This window comes from Lactuca saligna, chromosome 1, assembly GCF_052625555.1.
Source record: "Lactuca saligna cultivar CGN05327 chromosome 1, ASM5262555v1, whole genome shotgun sequence".
Classification (NCBI taxonomy): Eukaryota; Viridiplantae; Streptophyta; class Magnoliopsida; order Asterales; family Asteraceae; genus Lactuca; species Lactuca saligna.
In genome coordinates this window covers 16,612,440-16,622,152 of record NC_136417.1, presented here as the reverse complement: position 1 = coordinate 16,622,152, position 9,713 = coordinate 16,612,440, and the positions used below count along the sequence as shown (strand labels likewise).

At 36.4% G+C, this 9,713-nt stretch overlaps 1 pseudogene across 1 annotated transcript; it reads left to right on the top strand.

Moving 5' to 3' along the window:
* The first annotated feature begins 12 nt into the window (after nucleotides 1-12).
* On the top strand, nucleotides 13-2,587 carry LOC145021623 (patatin-like protein 2; annotated as a pseudogene). Its single transcript, XR_013669827.1, has 7 exons — nucleotides 13-285; nucleotides 369-562; nucleotides 843-1,046; nucleotides 1,322-1,486; nucleotides 1,583-1,885; nucleotides 1,972-2,144; nucleotides 2,254-2,587. The product of XR_013669827.1 is annotated as a patatin-like protein 2 (transcript).
* Nucleotides 2,588-9,713: the final 7,126 nt, after the last annotated feature.

The window sequence follows — 9,713 nt, the reverse complement described above, 5'->3', positions numbered from 1 at the left end:
TCCTTCTATTACTTAAAAGTCAAACATGTTGCCCAGACTATTCTCCCCAAAACTTCCAAACTTTTATCCTGTTATAATAAATACCCTAACACAACATAATTGATAAATCACCTCATCAACTTCGAAACGTTTCTCTGTTTCATCATGTCTTTCAAGGAAGAACCACGATCACCATTGCAACCGCCGACATATGGAAACCTAATCACAATACTCAGTATCGATGGAGGTGGAGTACGAGGCATCATTCCAAGTGTCATCCTTGAATTTTTGGAAAACGAACTACAGGTATCTTTTATAAATTTAGTTACTTGGATTATTCTTTTGATCTTTTATATGAAAATGTTGAGGAGCTTGTATAATTATGACAGGAATTAGATGGTAAGAATGCACGACTCGCGGATTATTTTGATGTGATAGCAGGGACAAGCACCGGTGGTCTTGTGACGGCCTTGTTAACTACTCCCGGTGAAGATAATCGTCCCATTTTTGCAGCTAAGGATGTTAAAGATTTTTATATTCAACATTGTCCTAAAATCTTTCCACATGATATATATATATATATATATATATATATATATATATATATATATATATATATATATATATATATATATATATATATATGTATGTATTATTAGCAACAAAAAAAATTAATTTGTGACGATTCTTGTAGCGATGGGAATTGTCCTAAAATGGTTCCTTGATTTTTATCTTGAACATGCAGTGCTTGATTGTTGAAACTCTCTCCTCGCAACATGTTTTCTGTTGTTTTTCAAGTAGTGAGATGGAGAATTTCCCTAAGAATTGGTTAGTTATGTCATAAATGTGCATTTTTAATTTACATTGTGTAGCGAGCACCATCGGTTTGCTGCTGCTACAAAAGTGGTCAAAGCTCTATCGGGGCCAAAATATGATGGTGAACACCTACATAAAGTTATTCGAGAAACATGTACTAAAAGAAAAACAACTTCACGAAACATTAAAAAATTGTGATTCCAACATTTGACATCAAATATTTGCAGCCTATGATCTTCTCCAGCTACCAGGTATTGAATTGATCTATATATTTGTTGTTCCTAAAACCATCAAGTTATTGATTTTCAAAACCGGAAATGTAAACATTGGAAGTAGAATACTATTGTTAGATAGATTTTCAAAGTATGATATCTTAATAAGAACAGACTGAAAGTGCAATGCTTTAATAGATCGATCCGAAAGCATAATCCAATAATACAAAAATAAATGAAACTCTTTTGCTATATCTTGCATCTAATTAGCCCTTTCCAGATAACCATGTAGTATTAATATTCATATTCATTAGATACAAAAGAACCCAAGTCTTGATGCCACATTATCCGATATATGCATTGGAACATCCGCTGCCCCAACTTATCTTCCTTCACATTCATTCCAAACAAAAAATTCTGAAGGAAAAATTCTTAAAGAATTCAATCTCACCAATGGTGCAATAACAGCCAACAATCCGGTATATATATGGTTTATTCACTAATAATTAATTACTCATCTATACATGATGTTTAAGTTTTAGGCTAAATTAATTGAGTATGTTTCTTTTTTGCAGACTTTGGTCGCTATAAGCGAAGTAACAAATGAAATAACCGGTGGTAGTGCAAACTTTTTCCCAATAAAGCCAACAGAATACGGACGATTTCTAGTATTGTTATTGGGAACAGGGTCACCACAATTTCAAAAAAAGTATGATGCGACAAAGTCATCTAGTTGGGGAATTTTGGGGTGGTTAGCCGGTGGTGGCTCAACCCCATTGGTGGATGTATTTACTCAGGCGAGTGGCGATATGGTTGACTATCATATCTATAGTGTCTTTCAAGCCCTTCATTCACAAGATAAATATCTTCGTATTCAGGTAACTATATTTCCTTTCCATTTTATAATAATAATAAAAAAAATCAAGATTTCATATTATAACATATTGAATTAAAATGATATTAGGATGACACTTTAAGTGGGGACTTAACTTCCATGGATTTAGCAACACATGAGAACTTAGAAAATCTTGTGAAAGTGGGACAAGAGTTGTTGAAAAAACAAGTAATGAAAGTGAACTTGGGCACGGGCATATGTGAGCATTACCATCATACCACCAATGAGATGACTTTAATAAAGTATATTCACGTTTCTCATAAAACTATATTTCGTGTATATTTTAAAACATATATACGAAACATTTTATATTTATTTTATTGATTTGAATATTTTCTATTATGCATATAGGTTTGCGAAAATACTCCACCAGGAAAAGAATGTAAGAGAACTTAGATCACCAAGTACTAATAGAGGAAGAATTACACGAGAAGAGTCGATGAAAGAACAAACTACACTTTCACAAAGAACGCAAGCACTCTCAAATGCAATTCATCACTCTCTTCCAGATTTATATGAGCTCAACCCAAACTGAGATTTTCTTTCTTGTATAAGGATAATTTATTAGCTTTATTCTAATTTAAGTTTGAAGTTATGTTGTTTAGTTGAAAACTTAATTAATCGATGTAACTGTATTGTTTCTTCATACTTTCTGTTAACCAAGTATAGACAATAAATTAAAAACCCTTTGGCATATTTTCTTAAATAGAAAGTTGTAAATAACTATATATATATATACGTTCACCATAGCTAAACTAGCAAAAACACATCAGAAATTTAACTAAAGAAATGAATATGATCGAGTATTCGAGTTGATATCACGAATTAAGAATAAATGAGTTACAACCAAGAATAATAAATCATAAAGTAATAATAGACTAATATCATGATTAATACTTAAAATTCATGAAAAATTAAATTACTTACTTGACATATCATTTAGTTAGTTAATATAATGTTGGAAAAGATTAGATGGAGATTCCTGCTGGGTGGTTCGGAAAATAAATCAAAGATTCACCGGGTCTCTTGAGAGAAAATCATTGCAGATAAAGAAGCAGGAGGGTTAGAGGTTGGTTAAATAAAATCTCTCAATATGGCTTTAATAGTTAAATGGTGGTGGTGATTTAGAGCGGATCCTCTCTCCATTTGGGCTAAGGCGATAACAGGTATGCACAAACTAAATGGTAAACCTGATCGGGTTTATTCCATGAAATCTATGACCGGAGTATGGAACAACATTGTGTGCACTCAGAAGGATCTTGAAAAGATGGGCATTTCGCAAAGCCTAGTGATGGAAAAAAAACAAACTCCACATGGTGATTGGTGGTTATGTGGACTCACCAATGATGGAGACTATCATGTAAAAACACTTTGTAAAAGGTTGGATAATCATAACCCCAAGACGAACGAGAAAATCGAGTGGTTAAAAGAGGTTCCAATTAAAGTCATGACTTTCATATGGAGGGCAAAGATGGGACGAATTCCAATTAAAGTCATGACTTTCATATGGAGGGAAAAGATGGGACGAATTCCAATTAACCTTGACTCAATAGCATGCTGTCAATACGGTAATGAGGTTGAAACTGTCGATCATGTTCTGGTTAGATGTCCGTATGCTAAATCAATCATGGAATGGATTCTCAAATGGTGTAACATTCCAATTGCAAACCTCAGTTCAGTCCATGATGTGCTTGATTTCGCATCTAACTGGGGAAATTTAAAAAAAAAATAACTTTTGGGAATTTGTTATGGGGTTATATGGAGCATATAGAAAGCAAGAAATGACAGATTATTCAATGAAAAATGACTGAATCCATATAAAGTTGATGATATTATCATTGACTTCCTCAAGGTGTTTGTATGCATCTTCATTATCTTTTCTGTAGAATGAGATACCTTTTAGTGTGGAAAGGATGTGTCCCTTAAGCTCGAAGTTGGCGGTGGCAGGAATTGTAGTTTCCACAACACCCGGACCGGTGTCCTCACGAATTCGCTTCTTGTATGCCTCTAATAGTCATGATAGCAATGTTGGCCATCTCGTATTCTGGCTCATTGTTGGGTTCGATAACTTTGTATTCTTCTGTTTCAGGCTCGTAACCAGCTTCCTTTTTGTTAGGAGTCTTCTCAAAGCTTTCAAACTTGTTTTCGTTTTTCATCTTATTGCTTGATTCTCCTACGTGTTCATCTTTCTTTTTATGAAATGCTGACTCTAGATCTTCAAATGGTGGTGTCAATGGTGTCTTTGATATGGGGGCCATATCCTAATGAAACAAAACGAAATAAAAACGTAAAAACGAACTAAAATAAGTTAAACTGAAATAGCAGTTCTCACGTTGTGAGCGTGTATACTTATGTCGTAAGTTTTGAAATTCAGAAAATTTAACTAATGCAGAAAATTAACTTTTTGTGGGTTTTACCCCACAAAATGATCGATTAATCTAATGTAATTAAACTAACAACTGAAATAGTCGTTCCCCGACAACGGCACTAAAAACTTGATGTGCACATAAATATACCTATTTGGATTTAACTTTATAATCTAACTACTTATCTACTAATGCACCTATAGGCAATGTACCTAGTCAATTTATAACATAGTAAACTAAGTTGGGTATCAAACATAAGGAACAAATTTAGCTAATAATTTAACTACTAAAAATTAATCTAAGAACAATTAACTAAAGTGGGATTTTTTTATCTGATTTTGCAAGTTTATATTAACTTAAAACTATCAAACACTTAACTAAGAACGGATGTTATCAAGATATTAAAATTACTTTCGTTTAGTTTTGAATCCACCTTTTCATATGGTTAGTTACTATTTATGATTAATAAAGTTGGTTACCAAATTATATGTAATTAGTAGTCTTGATCCGATTTACTATTATTTTTTTACCAATTCATGAACTATTATGTAATAATCATACACAAACATACACAAAATTGATTGTTATTGATGATTTGGCTATTTAAGATATATCTAAGATAATTATCTATGATCAAAACAATTAATTAAACACAATTATGATCAAATGATGTTCTTCAACACAACTAAAGTTGTTACCTTTATCATTTAATCTAAGATGTGATTAATCCTAAGTCTAGTAATTTAATGATCATAAATTATTAGGTAAACAAGTTCATCTCATTCAATTGGTCAATAAATTACACTTAACTTAAATCAAAGCAACAAATATGCAAACTTTAACATGCTAGGTAATGATAATCAAACAGATACATAAACCAAATCCATATAATCCATAAATAAGAAACTAACTCAAAGTTTTACGTTTCACCTAACTAAACGAAAGTCAACTAAATTAGCTAGTCATAACAGAAAGTAAACACATAAAATCAATAGAATTCGACATGATATAATTAATGAAAACCGAATGTGATGTGTGATCTTCAATTCTCCAATCTTGAATAGTTCTTTATTCCAATGGTTGCTATTTTCTCTTATGAAATCGAGGTTTCGTTTCATTGATTGAGTAAATATTTTGTTCTTGAAATTCGATTACAGAGAATGGAGTAAAACCTCCGATAAATAGAAAATGACTTAAAAGGGAAAAACATAAATTAAGGCAATAAATCAGGTGATAAAAAAGGAGGGGATAATATCGAATATTGAAAACCAATACTCCCCCTCAAGGTGGAGCATGTAAATTAACAATGCCCAGCTTGTCAAGAAGGAAACGAAGTTGAGCAGCTCTGAGACCCTTCGTAAGAAGATCAGCAAGTTGAAGCTTCGAGTCGATCGGCATAGGGCAAATTTCTTTCGATTCAACACATTCACGAACGAAGTAGCAGTCCATTTAAACGTGCTTAGTGCATTCGTGAAAGACGGGATTATTAGCAATGTGTCGAGCTGCTTGATTGTCACAGAAAATGGTGGCGGATGCAAGTTGGGGAAAGTCGAGTTCCTTCAAGAGCCATCGCATCCAAATAAGTTCGCTAACGGTGGCAGCCATGGCCCGATATTCGGCCTCAGCGGAAGAGCGTGAAACAACGGACCACTTTTTTGTTTTCCACGAAATGGGGGCGCTATCGAGAAGAAGCAAGTAACCCGTTCGAGAGCGCCGTGTGAGAGGACAACCAAGACAATCTGAGTCAGAGTAGGCAACTAAATTCACACCACCTTCTTTTGGTAAAAGAATACCTTGACCGGGTGTAGCCTTGAGGTATCGTAAAATTCTGAACAAGGCATCCATATGATTTTTGCGAGGATCTGAAACGAATTGACTGAGGATGTTAACCGAGTAAGCAATGTCTGGATAGGTGGCCTGAAGATAGAGTAATCGGCCAATGAGTCGCCGGTAATGAGTGGCATCGACCTTGGGATCTTTGTCATCCATAGCAAGTTTGATGTTTTGTTCGATGGGAAAAGAGCTCGGGCGACACCCTTCCATGCCACAATCCTCCAAAATGTCAAGAGTGTACTTTCGTTGGCTCAAAACAAGACCACTCGAAGTCTTTGCGACTTCAATCCCAATGAAATACTTTAACTCACCGAGATCTTTAATGCTAAACTGGTCATGCAGGCTTTGTTTGATTTCCTGTATCTTTTTAGAATCATTTCCCGTAATGATGACATCATCAACGTACATGAGGCTAGCAATGAAAATGCCATCTTTTCGGTAGATAAAAAGGGAATGATCTGATTTGGATGAACAAAAAACAAGACCAAGAAGAGGTGGTGAACTTTTGATACCAGTTTCGAGAGGCTTGTTTAAGGCCGTAGAGAGATTTTCGTAGCCGACATACCCAAGTCTCGTTTTCCTTGGAAAAACCTTGCGATATTTTCATGTATACTTCTTCGTGTAGGTCACCGTGTAGAAAGGCGTTGTTAACGTCGAGTTGGTGGATGAGCCAATTGTTCTTGGTGGCCACGACAAGTAACGTACGAACAGTGACGAGTTTTGCTACCGGAGCAAACGTGTCATGAAAATCTTCTCCTTCAATTTGCGTAAATCCCTTAGCCACGAGTCTTGCCTTGTATCTTTCAACATCTCCATTTGGTTTGTATTTGATTTTGTAGACCCATTTTGAGTCTATGGCTCATTTTCCCTTCGGCAGCGTCTCGATGGTCCACGTGTCGTTTTGTTCAAAAGCTTGGATTTCCTTCTTCGTAGCTTCAATCCATTTTGGATCTTGTATAGCTTGCTTGAAATGTTTCGGCTCATCATTTGTAGTGATGGCCGCCAAAAAAACTTTATGAGCATTAGAAAAATTATCGTAAGAAAGATAATTTGTAATGGGATGTACCGTTGAGGTGTCTTGAGTTGGTGGGGTGTGTGCATGGTCGACCGAAGGGGGAAGGTTGACGACGAAATCATTTAATCACTTGGGTTGACATCGGTCCCTTTTTGGTCGTGAGTTTTGGGATTCACGATTTTGGTGGAGATTATCTCCATTTTGATTAAAAGATTCCTCACTGTTGGTCGTTTCCCCATTTTCATTATTGTTTTCTTGTGGTTCATTCCCATTATTATTATCAAAATCTTGTGGACTAGAATTAGCCTCACTGTTTGTTGTTTTATGCAAAGTGTCATGGGCTTCATGATAAGGACTTTCGACATTTTGGTTTGGAATGGGATTAAAAATATCTTGATCAATTTGAGTTTGTGGAGAACCCGAGAAAGGAAAATTGTCTTCATGAAATTTGACATCCCGTGACACAACAATTTTTTTGTTTTCGATGTCAAATATTTTGTAACCCTTTGTTCCGTGGGGGTAGCCCAAGAAAACCCCGGGTCTCCCCCTCACTTCAAATTTATCACCCTTCGTTTCGATGCTCCAAAAGTACGTTAAGCAACCGAAAACCCTTATATGATCATATTCGGGTTTTTGATTGTATAACAACTCATATGGAGTTTTATGGCCGAGGGTTTTAGAAGGAAATCGATTTATGATGTAGGCTTCCGTGAGAACACATTCCCCCCAAAACATCTTGGGAAGATTGGCTTCAAAACGTAAGGCACGAGCCGTGTCAAGTAAGTGCCTATGTTTACGCTCAACGACTCCATTTTGTTTGGGTGTGTGTGGACACGTTGTTTCCAACAAAATACCTTGCTTGGCATAAAAATCAATCATGAGGTTGGAAGTAAATTCTCCACCGTTGTCACATCTTATTCTCTTGACGGTTTTACTAAATTGATTTTCTATCATTTTGCAAAAATTTACCAAGCAGGTACTAGCATCACTTTTGTGTTTAATGAGAAAAACCCAAACAATTTTGCTAAAATCATCTACAACAGTCAAAAAATAATTGGCTGCAGAAAAAGATGGAAAACGATATTTTCCCCACATATCACAATGTAATAATTCAAAACATCCTTTTGTTTTAATGTTACTTAAAAGAAAAGGTGAACTTGTATGTTTTGCCTTTGAACAAGAATCACAGAACGTATCTCTAATGTTAGAAGAAACTCCCTTAAGAAAGTCAACTTTAGCAAGTTTCTCTTGAGATGTGTGACCTAACCTCTTGTTCCATCTTCCGATAGTAACTGCCATAACCTTTCTTCCCTTTTCAGAGAGCCTTATTCGGTATAGACCTCTTTTGCACTCACCCGCACCAATCAAGGTCCTCGTACGAAGATCCTGCATGACACAGAAATCCGAAAAAAAAATTATGGCACATTGAAGCTTTTTAGTTAATCGGCTAACAGATAGAAGGTTGCATTTAAACTTAGGAACGTGCAATATTCCTTCTATTTTAATTCCTCCAGGCAAGGTACAGTCACCCCTTCCCTCAACTGGAATGGCATCACCATTGGGAATGATAACAGGTGGTTCATAAAGGCTTTTCCTTTTGTTCACAAGGATATCAGCACGATAAGTTGTGTGTTCGGTAGCTCCCGTATCCACAACCCAATCGTCCTCGTCATAATCATTACCTGTCATGTTAGCAATACGTTTTCTTCCTTCATCACCTGTAGTAACACCATCTTCAAAGTGCTTCAAGACTGCGTTGTATTGGTCCACGGTGAGACCCGGAACAGGAATCGACCCACCTTCGACACATGAAGCTTTCGGTTTGCCTTTATCACTTTTGGTTTTTCCTGGCCACCATTCAGGGTAACCAACCAGTTTGAAGCAACCGTCCCGATTGTGTCCACCTCTATCGCAAAAGGTGCAGTGTTGAGCCTCTTCCTCTCATTTCGGGGTCTTTGAATGTGTCTTCGCCTTCTGCTGGTTCGAGGAGAGGTTTTCACGTTTTGGAACAAAGGATTTAAATGCAGCGGCTTCCATGGTGGGTTTCTTCTCCTCTGTTATCATTCTCTGTCGTTCATCTTCTGCAACAAGATGGTAGGCGGTCCCGAGACCTGGTGTTGGTTTGGTGGCGAGGATCTGAGTTTTGATAACCCCAAAATCATTGTCGAGACCCATGAGGAACTCATACAGCTTCTCTTTCTCTTGATGCTCAACGAGTCTCTTACCAATGTCACAAGTGCACCCGTTACATGTGCACCGTGGCATAGGAAAAATCGATTGAATTTCATCCCACAGAGAACGAAGTTTTGTGTAGTAGGCTGAAACAGTAGTACCGTCTTGGTGTGAAGCAGCGATTTTGTTCTTTAACTCGTACGCCCTTAGTGCACTTTCTTTTCCGAATCTTTCACGAAGATCTAACCACATCTCCGATGTTGTGCTTGCATACTTCACACTGCTTCATATTTCCTTCTCCATGGCAGTAGTAAGCCATCCCTTAATCATAGCATCCACCCTCATCCAAGCCATGTAATCCTTGGATGACTTGTCTGGTTTTTCAATGGATCCATCGACGAACCCGATTTTATTCTTTGCAAACA